This window comes from Manis pentadactyla, chromosome 2 (genome assembly GCF_030020395.1).
Source record: "Manis pentadactyla isolate mManPen7 chromosome 2, mManPen7.hap1, whole genome shotgun sequence".
Classification (NCBI taxonomy): domain Eukaryota; kingdom Metazoa; phylum Chordata; class Mammalia; order Pholidota; family Manidae; genus Manis; species Manis pentadactyla.
Window position 1 is genome coordinate 63621251 of NC_080020.1, and position 14651 is coordinate 63635901.

General features: G+C 37.8%; 2 long non-coding RNA genes across 2 annotated transcripts in view; one reads left to right on the top strand and one right to left on the bottom strand.

Annotated features, from left to right (window-relative positions):
• Positions 1 to 14651, bottom strand: part of LOC118932370 (uncharacterized) — a 130847-nt gene that overhangs the window by 90178 nt on the left and 26018 nt on the right. The gene's annotated exons all lie outside the window — the stretch shown is intronic.
• The window catches only part of LOC118932270 (uncharacterized), a 31167-nt gene continuing 19434 nt past the window's right edge, over positions 2919 to 14651 (top strand). The window contains exons 1-2 of the long non-coding RNA XR_005032680.2: positions 2919 to 2970; positions 9885 to 9994. This is a non-coding gene — a long non-coding RNA (uncharacterized LOC118932270). The remainder of the gene's footprint in view (positions 2971 to 9884; positions 9995 to 14651) is intronic.

Sequence of the window (14651 nt, forward strand, 5' to 3'; positions counted from 1 at the left end):
TTTTGATTTTGCAGAAACTGTATTTTAGACTCTTTAATGAGCAAAATGAATAATGGCCATTTCCTCGAAGTAACTAGAAATAGGAGACTGGGGTTTTTTCATGATGATCTCTAAGATGAACTAGCAGTCTGAGTTAGGATAAGTGGAAGTGTAACTCCTGGCTTCAGATGGCACAGAACATGTTAGTAGTGGTTCCTGCAATAAGAATTCAGCTTATTCTTTTATTTTTAATCCAAATGAAAATTCTCATTCCTCACTTTACACCTATCCTTTTATTACTTCTGATTAATTCTGACAGCAATGGACTTTAATAAAAAATAGGTTTTTTTAAGTTAAGACTATTTAAATTAAACCACAATCTGGTGCAGAAATTCAAAAATTTATCTTTTGTTGGTTTGAAAATACTGAAAAAATGTCCTTTCACCATTTAAACAGGTCTGGAGGTCATCAAGTGACTATATTCCAGTTTAATCAACAGTGAATAAAAATGAACGGCTATTTTGTTTCTTTCCCCTGTCATTGTCTACCTAACAGTTTTCAGATTCTTTTCCCATAAAATTACTTAATTTTAACTCAAATATAGTTATCAGCCAGGTACAACAACTCCCAAAGCATGATTCATTTATTTAGTGGCCTCTGATTTCTTTCTAAGCAACCTAAAAGGAACAATTGTTTGGTCTCTTTTCTATGCTCTCCCTAACCCTCCCTGCTTAGTGAGAGCACAAAGAGGAGTGATGAGCCTGGGGTACACCTCATCTCTCACTCAGAGGTGCACAGCTGGGAAGGAAGACAAAAAAGGTGGCCTCAAAGACCACACAAAGTACTCCCCACCAGGCTGCAGCTGTGACAAGCCAGTAATTCTTCCCTCGACACCTAAGGCACATATTTCATAGTCTAAGAATAGAAGTGCTTACACTGATCAAGAATCAGGGAGGCTGACAGAGTTACCCTCATATGGCTGGGGCTCAGATGCAGAAAGATGTCAAGAGATCTGGTTTTAATTGAAATGCAAGGGTTCACCATGTGGTATTCTATACACAGGGACCTTTTGCCTTATACGGTCAATAGCATATGTTTTGGCAATATAAAGAAACAAAACAAGAACAGTGAATATGAGTTGCAACAATAACTTATCAGATGCTGTAGAAAATAATTATATCCAATGAACACTACATAGAAACATGCTGTTTATATTTTTGATTGTTATATAGGTTTAACATGCCAATTAAAAATTAATTCCACAATTGATGGTTGTTTTATTCACTTGTTGACAGGTGATTTTCTTAGAGATTGATATATTGTGATCAATATGTTAACAACTGATAAAATGCTTTGGTGTTTATAATACTCATTTGGCATTAGAATTACTTCTTTGAAAAAGCCTGAACAGTAAAACAAAACCATTTCAATATTTTGTTATCATGATACGATAAAGTAAACACTGAGAAGTGACTCACCATCCATCTGATGTAAAAGGGATCAAAGAAGAGACATATCATAATTTAATCTTAAGAGAAGGTTTGTGTGGAGACAAAAATCAGGAATCAGGTCAATCCTAAAATACAAGTTAGTGTATTGCTTTAAACATTTAAAATATAAAGTGTTCACTGGCAAATAGTTCAGATGTTGGTTTAGAATAAAGTTCAAGTTCCATAGGGAATGGTGCTTGTTTTTAATTTCTAAAAGGTCTGTTGACAAAATGTGAGGCCTCTATACCTTCTCATGACAAAATGTGAGACCTCTATATTTGCAAACTCATTGCCCATGTATGGAACTGAGCTGAAACTTGGTAGTTCTATTTTTGTCTTTAGGCAGCCTCTTATTAAAAACATTCTTTAGGAGAGTATATTGAAAAGTAGAATGTAAATACACTTATTATAGGAGGGACTTTTGGCTTTATGATTGGTAAAGGAATAGTCACACCCTTGGTTATAGCAGATTATGTCTATGTCTGGGAAGAGGTAGAGTTTATAGTTGAGGCAGTGTCCTTTCATGCCCTGTTCTGCTTAAATCCCACCTGGCCTGTGCCCAGCCCCTTTGCCTAGACGTAAATTAGGCTACATAACGAGAGAAGGTGATAGATATGCCAAGTAATTATCTCACCTATCTGCATATTGTTGACAATTTGTTGATTAATGAATCTGTGTACAGGGATCATTGTGATCCAAGTCTGGATAAACCTGATATTCAGCTTCTGGGAGGTTGTGAGAATATGTTCTAGATTGTTCTCATACCAGATGTCAGGTGCTTTCCTAAGAGGCTTCATCGTTAGTCCAGCAGCATTCAGGGCACCTTCAGGAAACTCCATCTCACCTGGGTGACACTTGTCAGACTGCCATTGGGGTGTGGAGGGTAGATCTATAGTTATTGCTCCAAAGGAATTAATTATAAAATCCATCCGCTTTAAGTTTTGCCATTGTGTGGCTTAGTAATAGTCACCTTTGCCCCTTTGTGTAAGGAAGAGGTGAAGACCCTAAATGCCAGAAGTGCCACAGAATAGAGTAAAGAAGGTCGCCTGGTAAAGAGTCCAGTTAAACCTGAACCCAAACCATCTTCCTTCATGCTTGGTGTTGAGCTTTGGGAGAGCACCCTTTCCCCTAGTTAACCTCTGATATCACAGAAACCTCCATATTGTCCACCTGCTCTTGGTCACTTCACTTTAAGGTACCTGGATTTTGTTTCTGGACCTTGGTCTTATTGAACCATTGGATTCTTATCTTTAAAGTTCACTCTCTTGTAGTCATTGATTCCCTCACATCAACTCCCCTCCAACCAATTCATCTTAGAATCCTGCCATCGGCTCCTTTCCTGATTGCTTTCACTAGAAAGTTCTGTTCCTCACTGGCTGCCACCTAACCCGGCACTAGGCAAACTGGAGCCAGGGCCTCCACAGGGAACTCCCAGGCAGGTGAAGTCCTGGTCTCCAGTCCTGCACGGATCACTTTGATTCAGTTCAAGGAATCTGAGTAGGTGAGTTGGGCCTCCCACAGCAGGCCACACTGGGAGCCCATGTGCCGGTGCTCCCGACGATCTGTGAGTGTCAGAGGGAGTGCGAGAGCGAAGGAGTACACGTGAGGGAACGTGTGTGTTGGCTATGAGTGTGTTTGTGTGACAGTGAAGCACGTGCACGAATGACTGAGTGTATGACAGTACGTGAGGGTTTGGGGAAGTATGTGTGCAAGCAGGAAACAAAGAGGGAGAACCTGGGTCGGCAGCGAAGTCTGAGAGAAGTGGTATACCAGAGGGTCTCGGCGAAGGACAGGTGGCCCAGGGTCCATTTCTACCGCAGCTACCCCCTCACTGGCTGACCTAGAGCAAGGCACGTCCTGTGTCTTAGATAACAGTTTTTATCTTTGAAAATGAATATCCGAAAAGTAGCATGAACCCCCTGTACTACAAAAAGTACCATGCAATCATTGCCATGATTCCATTTAGTCTGCCTCACTATATATTAAAATTTGAACGTAGAGCTGGAAACAGGAGGCTGTGGTTGAGAAACTCAAAGGACGGCTCAAGCACCGCCGCTACAGACTTTCGGACTCTGGTTAAAACAGTACCGAAACGGAGACTGGAAGGTTCTCTCCCAGCCCACTGGGTGAGAAGAGGGCATCTAAAAGAGTGAGGTCAAGAGGAACACAGGCACCCTGATGTCCCTCTGCTGTCTCCTTGGCCTGGAATGTCCCCTTCTTAAATCATCCTGAGACCCACACATGGAAATAAATGCATATCCCTCTCCCACTGATTTTAAAAAGTGCCTTTATTTTTTAACACTAAGAATTGGATGAGCAGGAGACATTGCACGCCATCTTAATTTGAGAGTAAATGAAACATGCCCTTGAGTGGCCTCCATCAATTAAGATCAAGAAAACAAACCTGGGGCACCTCACTTCTCCCACTGACTGTCCTGACGGCCTCCTCGGACTGCCACCCGGGAGGCAGGCCCAGTGAGCAGCGAACACAAAGTGATCTCTCTCTCCTGGCTGCTAAAGTAATCCACAATTTAACTTCAGTGCTCCCTAAGGCTCACATCAAAACCAGAGAAAAATGTAAATGTCACCTCTTTTAATAAGAAATCATTAACAAATGTTCATATGTCTCCATTCTAACTTTAAATGGCATGATCAGTTTATAAGCTATGTAGATGAAAGACAGAAGCAAATTTATAAAGCAAATATGCTGGAAAGTCACAACCACCTATCCCCATCAAGTAACATAAGAAAGGACTCTAGATGATCCAGAATAAATAAGTTGCAGATCTAGGAGACAGGCTCAGAGAGGAAAAGTGGCTACCATGGGATCACCAGCAATTTAGGGCTGAATGTCATTTTCTGTCTCCCAGATTGATGCCTTTGCCAGATTAATGATTTTCTATATCATTATGCTTTCGAAAAGTCAAATATTTTTCTCAGGGTTGAATTTTTAAGCAGAAATTACTGTGGCACTTTCAGTGCTCCTTTTTAAAGTTCCCTCTTTGGGTTGGACATCTATTTTCCTAGCACGATTTCCCACCCGTTCTCTTGTCCTGACAACAGAGTTGAGTTGACACAAGCCCCTAGCTCCTCCTTTCCTCTTCCTTAGTTAGACTCCTTCTCCCTGAACATCTTGCTTTGCTCTCTACCTTATTGTCTGATTGCCCCCTTTTCTCTCTCCAGTCACATAGTAGCATGTTTAGATCCTGAAATCCCACAGCACATCTAAATTGTTCTGACTTCCAGAATCAGTTACATCTGTGGGTTTCAGTGCTGTCCTCAGGACAGCAGCATCATATATTATCTAGGAATTTATTAGAAATGCAAGTTCTCAGGTCTTAGACCAGATTTACTGTCTTAGAAATTGCAGGGGTGAGGTCCAGCAATTTGTGTTTTAATGAACCTTCCAGGTGACTCTGACCTCAACCCACGTCCGAGAATCACTAACTTATATTATCTTTGGGTAGCATGAATTCAATGGCGAGAGCTCTGTATAAGACTGCTTGTGTTAGATCTTGCTTTTAGGCTGTTTCCTTTGTATAATTACTTTAACTTTCTGTGCCTTATATTCCACATCTGTAAAATGGGAATAATAATAGACTTTGCTTCAGAGATTTGTTGTTGTGGAGCTGAAATGATACAATAATGTATATAATATAATTAGCACAGAGCAAAAACAAGGAAATTGTAAAAAATATTAGCTCTTACTCTTTCATAAGATAGTCCTACTCACAACACATGACATGTAAGTCACTTTCCTTTCCACATCATACCCTTATGAAACTTGTAAACATATATTAATCAATAGCAAAACTGTGTTATTTAAGAATGTAAATTACATTCTTAGTCACATCTTGATATCAATTTCTATATTACTTTCACCTTTGCATTTAAAATAGTTACATGAATAATTAATTTGTATATTTCAATAATTAAGAAAAATGATGACATAGTGCCACTCAAAATAATCAGTTTAGAGAAAGCTATTTCATTGCCACATAGGAGTAAACTCAGAGAAGGTTTGCAAGTCTGTTCTTGCAGCAGCTGATATCCTTAAAGGAAAACACACACACAGTCATTGCTAATAATTAAGCACCCTGGTCTCTCTCAATCTAGAACAACTATAAACTTGCCTGTTCAGAATGTCCTTCAGGCATAAAAGCAAGCTCAACAGATGGGACAGGACTCCACAAATGCCTCTTTGAATCTGAGTCATGCATTTTCTGTGAATGTAAATATCATTTCATATCAATTGTACTACTAAACATTCATTCATAATTGCTGCTATATGTGTGATTATCATAAAGAAGTGAGTTCATAGTATTATACATATAAAATGATTCTTTCTGTATTTCAAAAAGTATAGTTAAAGTTGTGGAGTCCCTTTAAATATATGGTCTCTTCACCCAATGCTCTTCACCCAATGCTAATAGCTCATTTCCCTCCCATGAAAATTTCAAATGCTTTAAAATATCATATAATATAATTTTCATAAATAAATCAAAATACTATATATATCATTGCTGCCACTCCAAAGAGGAGTGCCATTGATTAGCAGAGAGCTTTATATATGATATCCATATTTTAAATTAGCTATTATTTTCCAGGAAGACCATTTAGTTAGTGGATATTGCAGTTTTAAAGCTTGTGTTGCTCCTATGTGTACAGTGTATATGGTCCTGGTGAAATGACTCACACCAACAGTAAAAGTAAAAAGACCTCCCAGAAGGCATCTTTCTTAAGGCAGGCCACAAACTGTATGTGCAGCACTTTTTTTGGAAGTCAATAGTAAAATCCTCAGCTGTGAATATATTGCACATAAGGTTGTGCAATTGTGGTTAGGGAAATGTGATGGTTATTAATTTAGTTCCTAGCTGACCCAATTTCCATTCATATAAAAAACGCTTTGGGGCAGTCATCAGGAGACCACTTTGACTTTGGTTTAAATAGAATTTCCTTGACTTTTATGACATTTCAAATTTTCACTAAAAGATAGGAGAGTTCTATAAAACAAATGGCTTAAACAGGTAGAAAAATGTGTAGGTGAAGTTTTATAGTATTTCAACAAAGGTTCATATGCATCAGTTAAGTACAAGAAAATAAAGTAGTGGAAGCCATAGAAAAACAAGTCTAAAAAATCATACATGTGAATGGGAGTTGTTCCATTTGCAGGAAGCAATTACAAGTGCAGTTCTCTGAGCTCTTTCTCAGGCATTGTACTTTTGGTCCTGAAATCATGCTGTTTAGTTCAAAGGAGGAGAACTGGAAATCAGAAATCCTCACTATGGTCCCAAGACACTTGCTAAGATGCCCACATTTCTCTTTGGCCTAGTGTTCTTCCATGAGGTTAATTATTGTTAATTTTATTCATAATCATCTTGGAAAATGGAATCTGTACTTGAATTCCCATTGTGAAATCAGTCCTTTTAAAAAATAACAGGACCACTGTTAAGACTGAAACACTGGGAGGGTAATTGAGTCGAAAGAGCTATAAGAGCCCGGTTATAAAAGGACAGGTTTATAAACAAACAGCACCAGATAGTCTTGATGGCATTTTCAAGAGAATTAAAAACTTAGTGAGCACAATGAATGTACCTTGACACACACACATTTATATTTTTGTAATGCATTTGATACAGTGTCTCAATGAATCTTATTTGCTGACCTGATTGGCATTGGCTTGGCTGTGTGCTTTGTCCCACAGACTGAGAGCTGGCTGGCGGACAAGCCCTAATGACTCAGGGCAATGTGTTGACTATAGGGTCGGCATGAGGCCTGGTTTTGTTTAATGTCTTTATTAATGATCTGGAGGAAAGAGCAAATAATTCTTGAATAAAATAATATTTTAACAACAGGCATGTGGGGTACCTGGAGAAGACAATGAAGCAGAACAGTATAAGCACCAGCTCTAGGCTTGCTGCTGGTTTGAAGGAGGCCGTCACTTGATCTTTCTGGGTTTGTTTCCCCATGTGGAAAATGAAGATAATGGTATGCTTGTAAGAAAGCAAAGATAAGATTTCATGATTTCAAATACAAAGTATGATAATACTCCCTCTGATAATAGTTGGTGCTTATCTATTGCTTACAGTACTCGTTAGGAGTCACTTACCTATGGCAGAACATAGGTAGGGCCAGTAGCAGAAAGGAACAGAACAACATTATCAAAGGACAACACGCTTGGAGGACAAATGGCTAAAGTGCCCTGCGAAGGGGTTTTGTGAATAGGTGGAGGAAGCTTAGAGAGAATAGGAAGCTGAAGATCCCCAACGGACTCTTTTGTGGAAAACTACACAGGAGGATAAAGGATGCTGTGGAAGTGGAGAAAGCTATCTTGCTGTGCTTGAGGATGGAGCAGAGGGGTGAGGAGGGGACCTCAAGAAGACCTCCCACCCTGTCTTCCTTTCTGTCCTTCTGATCTCTGAAGACTATGCCCACAGATGTGTTTATATCTAAGTACTCATAAATTGCTGTTTCACTTTTTATTTTTAAAAAATTTGAGCTGTTTAAATGCAAAGGTAAAGCCAGTAGATGATATTTCAAGTAAAGCATTAAAAGTGATTATCTTGAAAGAGTCATGTCTAGTCTGATGCAGCTGTGGTGTTAGGAATAGTATTTCTCAGTTTACACAAAGCAACTGGCTGCAGGGAGGTGGGTGTGGGTGGTGGTGCTCATTTACACAAACAAAGCTATAAGTGATTTACCAAGATTTTGTTTTTCTTGGAGAACTGTGATTTTCAAACAAACCAGAATTCTTGTGACAGCTAAAGAGTCTCTTTTTAGTAGGAGAATCTTAGGAACAAGTTAAGTGAGAAGGTTACTGGTTCTTGCACTGCAAAGCAGGGTTACTCAAACTAGTCTGATCCCAAGGAATTTCTAGGACTGCTTCTCAAAAATAGAGATTTCTATGTCTTAGTCCAGACCCATCAAAGCAGAATCTTCAAAGAAGCCTCATGGTTATCACCAGGCAAGTGTGAGAAACCCCAAAGTTGAGTAAAGGGAGCTATATTTTTCTACAGAGCTGTCTAATCGATCTATAATAATCTGATATAACCATATCTACTAAAGTGTATTCCTTCCAAACTGACCCAGAGTATTTATGTTGACTTATTAGGGCTTTGTTTTTTTCCTGCATAGAGCCAAACATTATAGAGAAAATGGACTAGTCCATTGCTTTTTCAGTTTTTTTACCAATCAGCAAAGGAGATGTTAGTACTCCAGTATCTCATTTTGTAATTTCTAAGAGTACAGCTTATTTTCCATGAGCTATTTATTTTGAATTCATTTATAATTTATATCCTGCCTGTATCCAAGAAAACTGTTTGGGGATTATATTTAAGATTTTCTTTCTTGTGAAGTTTGAGGAAAAAAACTTTGGAGTCTCTGATATGAATGGAGGGGTCCATCAGCAATATTCTTAAGGAACTGAGACTAAAATTCCCCCCTGCCCTTCCTCACAGCAGTAATCTCTATGCTAAGCCACAGATTTGTATTTATTTGGTAGACAAAGAAATGCAAAACAAGGTACAAATTTGATGAAACATTTTCTGTGTGTTCAGATAGAATTGTGAAAATGGTAGAAACGTTAGAAGGAGACTAAGATGACTTCCCAACCAGCACATTAGGATCCTGTTTACATTCGCACTTTTTCTGATGGTATCTCGGTTTGTGAAAGCCACGCCCATCTCTGATACAGCCCTCGAGACACTACCCCCACTACTTCTACAAATAGTGATTTCAAGATTAATTTAATGTTTATCTAGAAAATGTAAGACACAACTTTAATTAGCCATGTGGGAGGGAAGGTTGGAGAAGATCCCAAAAACATATTCAGAAAAAAAAAAACACCTCACTGAGGAAGACAAAAAGTGATGCTATGGAATAACATGGGAAAGAACCAAGATTTTAAAAAAGCATAGCCTTAGAAACCACTATTCAAGGGGTTATAAAATGATGAAAATATTATTTGAAAAAGTAAATCTACCATAAGTGATCATTTGTGGCCACATTTTACTTTGACAAAATGTCATCAAGGTTGCTTTTAAAAGTTGTTTTGGTGGGTATTTAATGCCTGAATAAATTTTGCCATTTTAATCTATTTTCCCTAAGGAAATATTTTGTTCTCTTCCTTTCTGACAGACTGTGGCTTATCTTGATTTATCTCTTGTCTCCTCTGCCTCCTCCTCCTTCTTAATTTGAAATCAGCAAACATAGTCCCTCAAAGAGTCCAGCTTGTGTTGCACATTGGTATTGGGTAAGCTCTGTCCTGAAGATGTTGGCAGAAATACGGTTTTGCCCTTCAAATGGATTCAGGTTACATGTATTTGCTGATGTCTTTTGGTAGATCCCTCTCCACCTCCTTTTTCCTGCATGAATAATCTCACATGAATTTGGCACTCACACATCTTTATACTTCAGGGGAGCCTTGGAGAAGAGCAAGAATCTCTTTCTGACCTGGGTTTACCTCTTCACCAGAGATGCTATGAGCTCAGTGCCATCATCCGTGTGTTGTGGAAGGGACTGTGAGGGTGAGATTTATTTTCTCATAATCTAAGTTTTTGTTTCTGCTTCTTTAGGAATCTTGCTACTCTTTCACAAAACATTTAAATAGAGATCAGTGCCATCCTATGGCAATCCTGTGTCCACCAAACAACAAGCAGCTATAAAGTAATGTCAAATAACATGTAGAAAGGTATGACAGTTTATAAAGATGTTAGGAGTTTATAAAATGAAAAAGTTGATCATGATTCAGAAAAGCTAGAAAAGAATCACCTACAGACACATCTTCATTTGAGCCTGAAAGCTGGTGAGAATGTTTATAGATCAAGAGAAAAGCACTAAAATTCCAGGTGTGATAAAACAGCTGACCTAGCTAAAAGAAATTAACATTGATAATTGATATCATAAGATATGGGATAGAAGGAATTACAGATTCTTGTTTAAATTCCCAACCTATGCAAAAAACTCTTTATTCATTCTACCTTCAAAAGTATTTATTTTATGTCTATCATTTGTTAGGCTTTGTTCTAATCTGGATGCTAGAGACACAGCAGTAAACAAGACACACAAAGACAGATAATAGATAATATATAATAAACCAGCAAAGAAAGGACAATTTCAGATTTTGATAGTACTAGGAAGAAAATAAAATGGTGATAGCATAGAGAGGTGGAGGGTAAAAGAAGCCCCTCAGCTAATTTAGATAGAGTGCTCAAGGATGGCCTCATGAAAGAAATGACATGGGAGCTTAAAATTGGAAAATAAGAAATCATCAGCCACACTAAGCTGAGCCCTCAGCAGATGAACGGACACAGAGAAAGGCCCGAGGAAGTCAGTGTGTTCCAGAAACAGAAAGACTACTCTAGCTGGTGCCCATGAGGCTGGGGACACAGACAGAAGTCGGGTCACATCTGACCTTTGAAGCCAGCAATATGGCTCTGGATTTATTCCATGTGCAATGAAAAACTGTTGAAAATTTTTGGTTTGATCAGAAATGTAATGTGAACTGCTTTCTTTGTGGAGACTGGATTGTAGATGATAAGAGAACACTCCTTCTGCAACAGTGAACTGGGAGTCACGCCTCCCCCTCAGGGCTCCCATACAAAGTTATCTGCACATCACCTAGGGCACTTTTCCTTTCTTTCCTTGTATTCTGGTTATTCAGTTTAAGTCTTAGTTCCACTATCTGGGAAAAATTCAGTCTGATTTAACTTTGCCTCTCCCATAGTGTCAACACAGTGCCTTGAACATAGTAAGTTCTCCATACATATTTATTGAATGAATGAGTCATGGAATGGATGGTAATTCAGACTCTGCTTGAATATTTTCAACAACAAAAGAGGCATAGCATCCTAATGCCAACTCATTCCATTGTTAGAAGGTTCTACATGGTTAAAAATATTTTTAAATTGCTACAAAAATGGGTATTTATTTTATTTTTATTTATTCATCTTTATTCTTTTATTTGTTTGTTTGAAGAGCAGAAAAGAAAGAAATTTCCTCTTCCAAAATATTGTCCTTTAACTATTGCCGACAGTGATTCTTTTTTATAAATGTTTCATCTTTGCCATCCCCAATCTTTTCAATATTTTGAAAAACAAGTTTTTGTTTACTTGCTCTCCTCATCAGTTTTTACTTTAGTTTATCATAATCCCCTTAAAGTACAATGTCCAGAACTGAATATAATATACCACATGGATCTTAAGAGTCAGAATATTTTGAGACTCTTATTAACCTTGGTAGAGATTCATACATGGATGCAGGCTAAACATTTTTAATAGCCTTATCAAAATACTGATTCATAGTGAAATATTTAATCAGATTAATAAGATATCTCAACTGGTTGGAAGTGATGAGTGGGTTCTTACCACATTGCAGTGGTCTTGTTAGTCACTCACTGAAGCAACGGAAATTGGTAGGGTGAAGTCACGAAACCTCTTAAAGAGCCCTCAGATGGTGTGAGTTAAGGCTAATAAATAAAACTGCTAAATTGGTAATGGGTATTATCTTCCTAAATCACAGATACACATTTAACAGGGATCTCAATTTTCTTAGTCCCCTACTTCTAAATTTAGGCTCTGTGAACTTCTAAATGGTAGATGACTTACATAATGTACACTAGGTTTGGGGAGAAGAAAATTTTGGAATAGAAGAAAGCTGTTTGAGACAGAAGGTCCTTTATAGCTCATCTCATAGAGAAGTGTTAGATGCTCTTGCCTTCAGGATTGGCCTGCCTCATAGAATCATCAAGTTGGAGGTAATCATAGAGACTACTTGCCAATCTATTTAGGAATCTCTTTTTTCAAACTATAAAAATGTACTAGGAGCATTAGATCTACTTTCATTGATTGGTTCAACAATATCTTATCAAATGAAAAAAATGAGTAAAATTTGTGTGTTGTCTGAAAAGGCATGATGATTAACACACTGCATGGCTTACTTGCATTGACCCTTATAGCATGAATTACTTTCTCCTAGCTTTATCTAATTACCTTCTTTTTGTTTTTTCTTTGCCCTGATGGCTACTGCTCTTTTAAAATGCACTTCTAGTTTCAATTTATGTGAGTCATCTTGAATTTTTTTGAGAAGGCATGGTAAATTTCCAATAGTTCATGAGGCCCAAGGGTAACTTAAGCTGCTACCCTTTTTCTTAATAGAAAAAATTCATGCAACAGTGCTCTGTTAACCTAGAAACTTCTAGGTGGTCTAGAATCATGCTATTTTCTTTGCTTGTTCTAAGAGATACAGCTCATACTGCTGCTTCAGAAATAAGAGTTATTAACAGTTTGCTCATTTCAATTCCATCTTGAATGATAGCAAATTTATCATTGTTTTTGCTGAAATTTTTTTGGTTGTCATGTTTTCAGCATGAATTAGTTATATCTCACCATGGTCCCATTGACTAGATTCTTGAATGTAGTAGTCTAAAAAAATGCACCTCCAAAGTTTTAGTCTTTGACTACATTATACAAAAAGAGTAGGTTCCTCTGTAAAACAAGTAAAATCCTGACAGTAAAGTCAATATTCTCAGATATTTCTAATTCTTTTGATGTATTTATAATTAAACATAGAATGTTATTGAGAAAATAAGTCAATAAAAAAGAAAACATTTTAAACAAAGGTACTGTTGTGACTCCCTCATTCCTAGAAATAAATTGAAGATACACCTCTTTTTTTTTTGGTTGGTTCAGTGTTGAATTTTTTTTTTTTTTTTTGAGAGGGCATCTCTCATATTTATTGATCAAATGGTTGTTAACAACAATAAAATTCTGTATAGGGGACTCAATGCACAATCATTAATCAACCCCAAGCTTAATTCTCAACAGTCTCCAATCTTCTGAAGCATAATGAACAAGTTCTTACATGGTGAACAAGTTCTTACATAGTGAATAAGTTCTTACATGGTGAACAGTGCAAGGGCAGTCATATCACAGAAACTTTTGGTTTTGATCACGCATTATGAACTATAAACAATCAGGTCAAATATGATTATCCATTTGATTTTTATACTTGATTTATATGTGAATCTCACATTTCTCCCATATTTTTCTTTTTTAATAAAATGCTGAAGTGGTAGGTAGATGCAAGATAAAGGTAGAAAACATAGTTTAGTGCTGTAGATGATCAGGTGTGTGCCTATAGACTAAGTATTAATCCAAGCTAGACAAGGGCAACAAAACATCCACGTAGGCAGAAGATTTCTCTCAGAACAGGGGGGGTGAGGTTCTAAGCCTCACCTCTGTTGATCCCCAATTTCTCACCTGATGACCCCCCTGCGACTGTGCCTGTCTTAGGTTGTTCCTCCCTTGAGGAATCTTACCCGTCTCTGGCTAACCAGTCATCTTCCGGGGCCATACAGGGAAATGTAAAGTTGATAAGTGAGAGAGAACAATATTCTTTGAAAAGGTTAGCTTTTTACTTTTTTGCAGATTTATGCCCTGTGGCTTCTATGCCCAGCATTTGTCTTGAGGGAGGATACACCTCTTTTTATGGATTTAAGCAAAAAATAATTCTCTCAGTGTAAAGTGAGGACCAAAACTGTTGCTGAATAGCCAAACAAGTAAAATTAAAAGCTTCTTGGTAGGATGGAATGGCTGTGGCCAACAAAGCTAAAATAAGTGGATAAAAAAACTTGAATGAATGAATCAAATACAGAAATGATCTGTTAAAGGCATCGGAGCACTATGAAAGCAACAGGAACTGGAAGAGTTAATATTTCAGAAAAGGGGAAATCATGGGAAGATTGTCTGATATTCTGGGTGCACGTAATAATTCTTAGTGTGGGCAGGAAGATGAATATACTGGTTATGTGCCAAACAGAAAACGAATGTCAGAAAAACTAGCAGAGCTGCTGGTAGACAGAATGACAGAATGACAAAATTGGAGACAAAAGGTGCTTCAAACATAGGGCTTCTTCATTCTCGATTTATTTACCAGATTCTGAAACTATGCAAAGTTACCAGACTCTAAAGCTGCTTTAGACAGAGGATAAAAAACACAAGCAAAGAGCTCTGGAAAGTAGAACAGGATTTGTGGTTGTTTCTACTGCCAAGGGGACAATTAGAGTTTGAGACTTTCCAGAGAGAGGTCACAGAAATGTGCCATGCTCTCAGATGACGGCTACCAGAATAGAGTTAGACTGAGCCTTTCCAAAGGTGCAACCCGGCCTTGACACTATTCAGTCAA